The sequence below is a fragment of the Eriocheir sinensis genome, chromosome 10 (genome assembly GCF_024679095.1).
Source record: "Eriocheir sinensis breed Jianghai 21 chromosome 10, ASM2467909v1, whole genome shotgun sequence".
NCBI lineage: Eukaryota > Metazoa > Arthropoda > Malacostraca > Decapoda > Varunidae > Eriocheir > Eriocheir sinensis.
Window position 1 is genome coordinate 11,518,370 of NC_066518.1, and position 8,018 is coordinate 11,526,387.

Here is an 8,018-nt window from a genome sequence, read left to right on the forward strand (position 1 = left end):
TCTGATTTTCTATGTAATTCTATGTAATTCTCTCTCTCTCTCTCTCTCTCTCTCTCTCTCTCTCTCTCTCTCTCTCTCTCTCTCTCTCTCTCTCGCGATCTCTCTCTCTCTCTCTCTCTCTCTCTCTCTCTCTCTCTCTCTCTCTCTCTCTCTCTCTCTCTCTCTCTCTCTCTCTCTCTCTCTCTCTCTCTCTCTCTCTCTCTCTCTCAATCGATTTGTGAGGAAAATATTCAATATCCGGTAGTGAAGAGATACATGTATTGGCAAGGTTCTCTTTTTCTCCTCCTCCTCCTCCTCTTCCTCCTCCTCCTCCTCCGCCTCCTCCTCCTCCTCCAATATCTCCTCCGTGTCCTCTTCCGTTCGCTCTTCCTCTTCCACCGCTCACTGAGAATATGAACTTTTCTTCCCAATAGGCAAAAGAAAACTTCGGCTTTACGTAATACCTCTCTCTGATATTGTATGCCAGTTTGACGTTACAGTATATATCATCCTCTCTTATATCAATGTGTAGCATCACTGTAATAATAAAAAAAATAATGGGCTCTGAAAAACGAAGGCATCACGATAACCAATAATTGCGTGCCGTGATTCTGATAGCCAAGAAGTGTGATTTAAATATCTGATCTCTGCTTTAGTGAATATATATAATTTGCGAATATATTCTTGTACCACTAACTTTAACTGAGGTCTTTACGTTGCATTAACAAGTATATACTATCGCTAAACTTACCCCTAATTCTTTCTCATAATAATTTTGTGACATAGACAGTTTCACAAAAGCTGTTCTGACTTTTTTTATGGTCTCCTCCACCCACGATATGTTTGAGGGAGGGATCCTTGAGACAATCCTATCCTTCTTTTCTCGTTTTTCCTTTCCTCGAAGCTAAAGTTACAAGCTGTGGAAGTGATTGGGCCACTAAGGCAGGTATCCTTGTTATAAGATTTTTTTATGTCTGTTTCTCTGCTTTGTCGTATTGTTATCTTTCACGGGTTGAAGTGTAATGGAGTGTAAAGCAGATAAAAACTTCAAAGCCCTTATCTCTATGCCACCCTTCCTTTGGTTTGATGGTAGAGAGGTTAACTATAAGCGTCTCGAGGGCCTGTATTCGATTCCCGGGTGCGTATTCCCTATCTCTCTACTAGTACGTGGCGCTTTCTCTTGAACAGGGCAGGTAACGTTAGGTTAGGTTAAGTTAGGTTAGGTTTAGTTGGAGTCATTCAAGGTAATTTTAAGTGGGAATCACAATGAGAGTATTTTCCAGAACACCTCGTAGTTAGTTTCGAAGATGTAGCCCACTCTTGAACAGGGCAGGTTACGTTACGTTAGGTTTAGTTAGGTTTGGTTAGACTTTTCTACGGTAATTTTAAGTGGGAATCACAATGAGAGTATTTTCCACAACACCCCATGGTTAGTATTCGTAGAGAAATTGGGAATGTGTTGGGCGGGTGGGGAAGATACAGACCCGAAAAGACCAATTTCTAAGGTGCTTCGAGCATTGGCAGTTCCCCCGATGACAGAATGTTCTCTCTCCCTCTTTATCACACGCCGCCCAGCCTCGCCCCGCCCCCCCATCGCCACGGACTCACCCCTCCTCCTCCCTTGCACCGCCCCCCCCTCCGTACCCCCCTGTCCCACCTATCGCCCCAGCACTGAGCCTCACTCCTAATGGCTTCATCGACGACCTGGGAGGAAAGGAGGCTGATAGAACAAGTGTGTGTGTGTGTGTGTGTGTGTGTGTGTGTGTGTGTGTGTGTGTGTGTGTGTGTGTGTGTGTGTGTGTGTGTGTGTGTGTGACGTAATAGTGTTGTGGATAGTGTTTTTTTTATGTCTCCCTCGCGTTCCTTCTTTCTCCCTCACGCCTCGTTGACTTTGAGCCTCGCGGTCTTCTCGTCAGTTTTCTTGCCTCTCTAACTTTGGTCTCTTGATAGAGCGCACTACTTATCCAATGTATACCGCAAGCCTTCTCTTCAGCTGTCTGGCATTTTTTTTTGTGTGTGTGTGTGTGTTTGTTGGTTTGTATTTCTTTCTGTCTGGCAATTTATGTGTGTGTCAGGCTGTTTTCTTCTGCCTCTGTGTGTTTGTTTGTATTTCTTTGTCTGTGTCTTTGTCTGTCTGTCTATGCATTTATGTGTATGTATCTGTTGTACCGTGTTGTGTGTGTCTGTCTGTCTGTCTGTCTGTCTCTCTCTCTCTCTCTCTCTCTCTCTCTCTCTCTCTCTCTCTCTCTCTCTCTCTCTCTCTCTCTCACGAATAATCAGTCCATTCAGTTTAGCCACCCGAGAGAGAGAGAGAGAGAGAGAGAGAGAGAGAGAGAGAGAGATGCTAATTTTCTCGTAAGTGGTGTTCGCTGGTCCTCTTGAATGTGAGAGGAGTAAGAGGAGGCGCCCGCTTGTTAACCCTAAACTGTGCCCCGTCCTCTTAACAGATACTCCTACCTTCCTCTTGCAACCATCCTCCTCCTCCTCTTCCCCTCTTACCTTCCTCTTCCTTCTTCTCCTCTTCTTCCTTCTCTTCTCTCTCTTTCTCTTACCTCTTGTTCTTTAATAGGGTTTCTCTTCCCTATCTTTCTATCTATCTTTCTCTCTCTTTCTCTCTCGTGTATCATATATTTCTCCCTTTTTTTCCCTATTTTTCCTTTCCCCATTTTCCTTTTCCTCCTTTTTGTTTCCTCTTCTACTTTAATAGGTTTTCTCTTTCTACTCTTTATCTATCTATCTGTCTGTCTATCTATATTTGCCTATCTTTATCTTTATCTATCTATCTGCAACCATCTTTCAGGCATTTTTCATTCTTTATTTTCTTCTCTATTTTCTCTTTTCTCCTTTTTCTTTCCGTCCCATGCCATACCTTTTCCTCCCTCATCCCCCTCACTCCCTCCCTCCCCACGTACTCATATAGGGGCCTAATCCCCTTTTCATTCTATCCCCTTTTTCCTCTATTGCATTGTTCCTTCCTATCCTTTTTTCATTTTCACTCTGCTGTCTTCAGCCCACACACCCTCCATCATTGTAATCCTATCCTCTCTTTACCTCCCCTTCCACCTCCTCTTCCCTTTCTCCCCTTGTACAGTGTCCCTCTTCCTCCTCCCCCTCTTCCTCCTCCTCTTTCTCCACTCTACTCCCCTCTTCTACCTCCCCTTTCTCTTTCCTTGCACAGTTCCCCTCTTCCTATCCTCTCATTTTATCCCCTTTCCTTCCTCCTCTTCCCTTGTACAGTGTCCCTCTTCCCCTTCCTTCTCCTCTTCATCCTCCTCCTCCACCACCACCACCGCCATTGCCACTAACATCACGTCTGCTTACACTAAAACCACCCCGTGTTTGTGTGTGTGTGTGTGTGTGTGTGTGTGTGTGTGTGTGTGTGTGTGTGTGTGTGTGTGTGTGTGTGTGTGTGTATGTGTGTGTGTGTGTGTGTTTGTGTGTGTTGCATGCCTTTAGTGTGAGTTCCCGTGCATGAATCTTTGAAGTGTTTGTATGCTCAGGTAATTTCTTCTGGTACCCTGGTTTTTCCCCCTCTCCCTCTCCCCCTCCCTCTCCTCTCCTTTCCTCTGTGTGTGTGTGTGTGTGTGTGTGTGTGTGTGTTTGTGTGTGTGTAAATTTTTTCCCCTGGTCATGTTGCGTGTGAGGTTACTGGGTTAGATCCATACATGTTTTTTTCCTCTCCTTTCTTTTCCTCCCCTTTTTTTCCCTCCCCCCCTCCATTTTTTTTTCTCGCTCACTCAAGGTTATGGCTGAAAGGGAGGAGGAGGAGGAGAAGGAGGAGGAGGAGGTTGTTGTTAGCCAAAGGAAGATAAACATAGTTCGCTAAGTAAAAAGAGCGTAAAGAGAGCGGGAGTAAAGTAAATTTGTTAGTGTATGTATATGTGTGTGTGTGTGTGTGTATGTCCAGCGGCTAGGGAAATTTTCAGAAACCTTTTACCATTTCTTGTTTACTCTCTCTCTCTCTCTCTCTCTCTCTCTCTCTCTCTCTCTGCCGTTTCACCAGTTTTTTCTTCTACTTTACTTTCTATTGCTATTCTTCTTTTCTCTCTCTCCCCATTCCCTGTTTTATTTCTATTTTCACACCTCCTCTCAAACTATTCCACCTATATTTTACTTTTTTGCTTATCTCTCTATCACCCATTCTCCTTTTCTTTTCTCTTTCTCTCCTTCTTTCGTTCTTTCCCTTGCGCTTTCTCTCGTCTTTCCTTGCTCCATTTTTCCTCGTTTCCTTCTAATTGCTAAACCATTTCTGCAAACCTTTTCTTTTTCTACCTTTCTTTCCTTCCTTCTATATTCCCTTGCGTCCTCTCTCCCTCCCTTCCTTCCCTTGTTCATTTTCTCTCCTCAGCTTCAGTCCAACACTTCCACTTTTTTTTTATTATCTCAGTTTACTCACCTTCATACACCTTTTTTTATTAATCAAGGGACGGAAGGTGAGCGGGAGGTTTATCCGGGGGAACAGGGAGTTAAAAAAGGGAGAGAGGAAGGGCTTGCCGTATTGTGCAAGTTATCAGTGTCTGTCTGTCTGTCTGTCTGTTCGTTGCTTCAGGTATATGTATGCTCATTGCACTCCAGGTTCTCTATCTTTAATTTTTGTTTCCCTCTTCTCTCTCGGTTCTCATTCTCTCTCTCCTCTTTCTCTTCCTCCATATCCTCTCCGGCGGTGCCCTTCAATCCATTCATTTCCTCCCTCTCTCCCCTCCTCATTCCCCCTCTCCTTCTCCTCTTCCTCCTTTTTTCCTTTTCCCCCGATGGTGCCCTCCTTTCCATTCATTTATAATTCGGTCATTCATGTCGGTATTTTAGTTTTGTTGATATTGACGCTTCAAGTGACTGTGGCTTCTGTTGCTATAATTAACCTTTACTTTAATAATGGCCCATCACTGGAGGCGTGGTCATCGTTTATCTTCTCTGAGCTGCTTCACTTCTTCGCGTCATAGAGGTGTTGGTTTGCCTCGCCGTGCCTGTACCGTGAGGGCAGCGTGCAGGTTTACCCGTTGGCCGCTGAACGCCCTTGGCTGGCTGGACGTCGGAGGCAGCCAAGAAAACAACGCTTGTTTACGCCTGCAAAATCAATTTCCCGCTCGAGGCTGCCCTGTGTTTACCCAGTGTAAATATAAAAAAATAGTTAGGTTATCCAGATTATTATTTTTCACTGCTAATCGTTCTTATGCTGCCTTAATTACCAACCACTTACGCTTATTACGACCTTTCTCCTCCCCCAATAATGTTTGGTTAATTTCCACTATTTGCCATATAACGCAATTTTCTTAGCCGTTTTCCTGCTTCCGTCACTGCTCCGTGTCGCCGCTTCTCCTACTCCTTCTTCCCCTGCAGACCTTTCCCGTCCCTTTGGTCCTTTCAATATTTTTCCTCGCTGACCCTCACGGCGCTCAGCTCCTTCATTCCTGTCCTCCGCCTCTCAAGACCTTCCTTCTTCCCTGTTCGTCCTTCCCTTCCCTCCTCTTCATCCATCCATCTTCCCCTTTCGCCATCTCCACCCACTCCATTTTTCCCTCCGTCCTCTCCAGATTTCACAGTCCTCCTCATACGTCTCAATTCCCTTCATTTCTCCTCGTTCCCTTTAAGCTATTCCCTCGTCCTCGGTATCGGTCCCTCCTTCGGCGTCTTAGCCTCGCCGCAGGACGATATAATAGAGCCGTAATGATCCCAGACGCCGCCGCCCTCTCGTGTGCTGTATTTCAATCTCTCCAAGAAAGGATTCATTAGGTACGAGGGAAGGATTATCCATTTTCGACGCGGCGTCAATCAGAGCGCTGGCACGAGGGGAAATGGACCCGCCGCTGAGGCCCCGAAGACTGAAGGGGGCGGGTGGGGAGAGCGGGAAGGAGGTAGGAGGAGGAGGGGTTGATAGAGAGGTACTGGCGGGTAGATACGCAATCATACATAGATAGATAGCAAGCATAGAGATATTGATAGATACATGCAGATAGAAAATAAATAGTGTATTGATTTGTAAATATTGATAGATAGGTTGATGGATAGATATATAGGTACGTAGAGAATACAGTGGTAGATAGATACACACACAAAAAAAAAATGAGGCAGACAGACAGACAGGCAGGGACACAGACCACACACAGACAGACAGACAGGCAGGGACACAGACCACACACAGACAGACAGACAGACAGACAATACGGCAAAACAGATACATACATATACATACACAGACAGACACAAAAACAGGAAGGAAGGCAGGCAGAAAGAGACAGACAGACAGACACAAAGAAAGATAAAAAGAGATAAAAAGACAGACACAGAGATGCAGAAGGAGATAGACAGCTTGACATATAAATTGGCAGACAGGAAAAAAAGGCAGAAACACTTACACACAAATGTCAGACAGTTTAAGGCTTGCGGTATACTACATTAAATAAGTACATCCTCTTAAGAGATTAAATTTAGAGCAAGATGGACGGACTTTTTTTTCGTTTTGCCCTTGAGCTGCTTCCTTTACTGTAAACAAAAAAAACAACAACAAAAAAAAAAAAGCCACCGACGTCTCCCACACCACAACACGAAGGGCGGTATTCTCAGGCGCCTCCTCCTCTTGCATCAACTGTTTTCAAAGGCTAAAAAGGAGATGAATCGGGTCGTAGTGGGACTTCTTTCACGTTCACGGTACAGAAGAAGGGTCCAACTACCACCAGGGCCATAAAACTACCCTCCATGGAAATGCCCGCAACAACTACGAAAGCCTTGTTAAAAATGTGTGTGCTTGGGCGCCGAAATGTTTGAGAATATGATTTTTCACGTTCATGGTACAGAAGAAAAGTCAAACCACCACTAGGGCCATAAAACTACCCTCCATGGAAATGCGCACGACAACCTATACGAAAGCCTTGTCAAATATGTGTGCTTGGGCGTCGAAATGTTTAAGAATTAATTTTTTTCACATTTACGGTACAGAAGAAAAGTCAAACCACCACTAGGGCCATAAAACTACCCTCCATGGAAATGCGCATGACAACCTGTATGAAAGCCTTGTCAAATATGTGTGCTTGGGCGTCGAAATGTTTAAGAATGATTTTTTTTCACGTTTACGGTACAGAAGAAAAGTCCAACTACCACCAGGGTCATAAAACTACCCTCCATGGAAATGCCCTCGACAACTCTTACGAAAGTCTTGTCAAATTTGTGTGCTTGGGCGCCCGAACTGTTTAAGAATGAGTCTGCTTTTCACGTTCACGGTACAGAAGAAGGCCCAAACTACCACCACCAGAGCCATAAAACTACCCCCCATGGAAATGCCCGCAACAACTACGAAAGCCTTGTTAAATGCGTGTGCTTGGGCGCCGACATGTTTAAGATTACCGCCGAAATTCACAGCGGAGCCCAGACAGGGAAATGACTTTGTGGCAGAGCGCTGGCTGATCCTCGTCTCTTCGTCAGTTGCCGGTAACGACGCAAAAAGAAATTACTTAGGGGACTGTCGGTGGAGCTGCGTTGATCTCCGAGGGCTTTACCCGCTGCTTTTGACCGCCTATTCCGAGGAAGCTGGAGGAGGAGGAGGAGGAGGAGGAGGAGGAGGAGGAGGAGGAGAAGGAGGAGGAGGAGGAGGAAGAAGGGTTGATCTTTGTAGCTGGAATAACAGGTGCGTGACTGGAGAAGCTAACGGATGTGTCGGGGTGGGTTGCGGAGGAGGAGGAGGAATAGGAAGAGGAATAGGAAGAGAAGGAGGAGGAGGAGGAGGAGGTGGAGAAGGGGAAGAAGAAGGAGGAGACGAAAGACGAGGAGGAGGAGTAAGACAAGGTGGGCTTCGGAGGAGGAAGAGGAAGACGAGAACGAGGAAGAGGAGGAGACGAGGGGGGAGGGGAGAAGACAAAATTTAATGTGCATGCGTGAGAATAGCGGAATAACCCTTTAACACAGCCCCTGACAGCCGGCTATACGAGGAAAGCACACAGACTATCGCGGCATTATGCTTTCGGCCACAGGATATCAAGGGATCAGGTTTCTTATGCGGCTTGTGTTTATGTGGCGGGGGTCGAGGGAACAACGGACGCGGGGCCTGC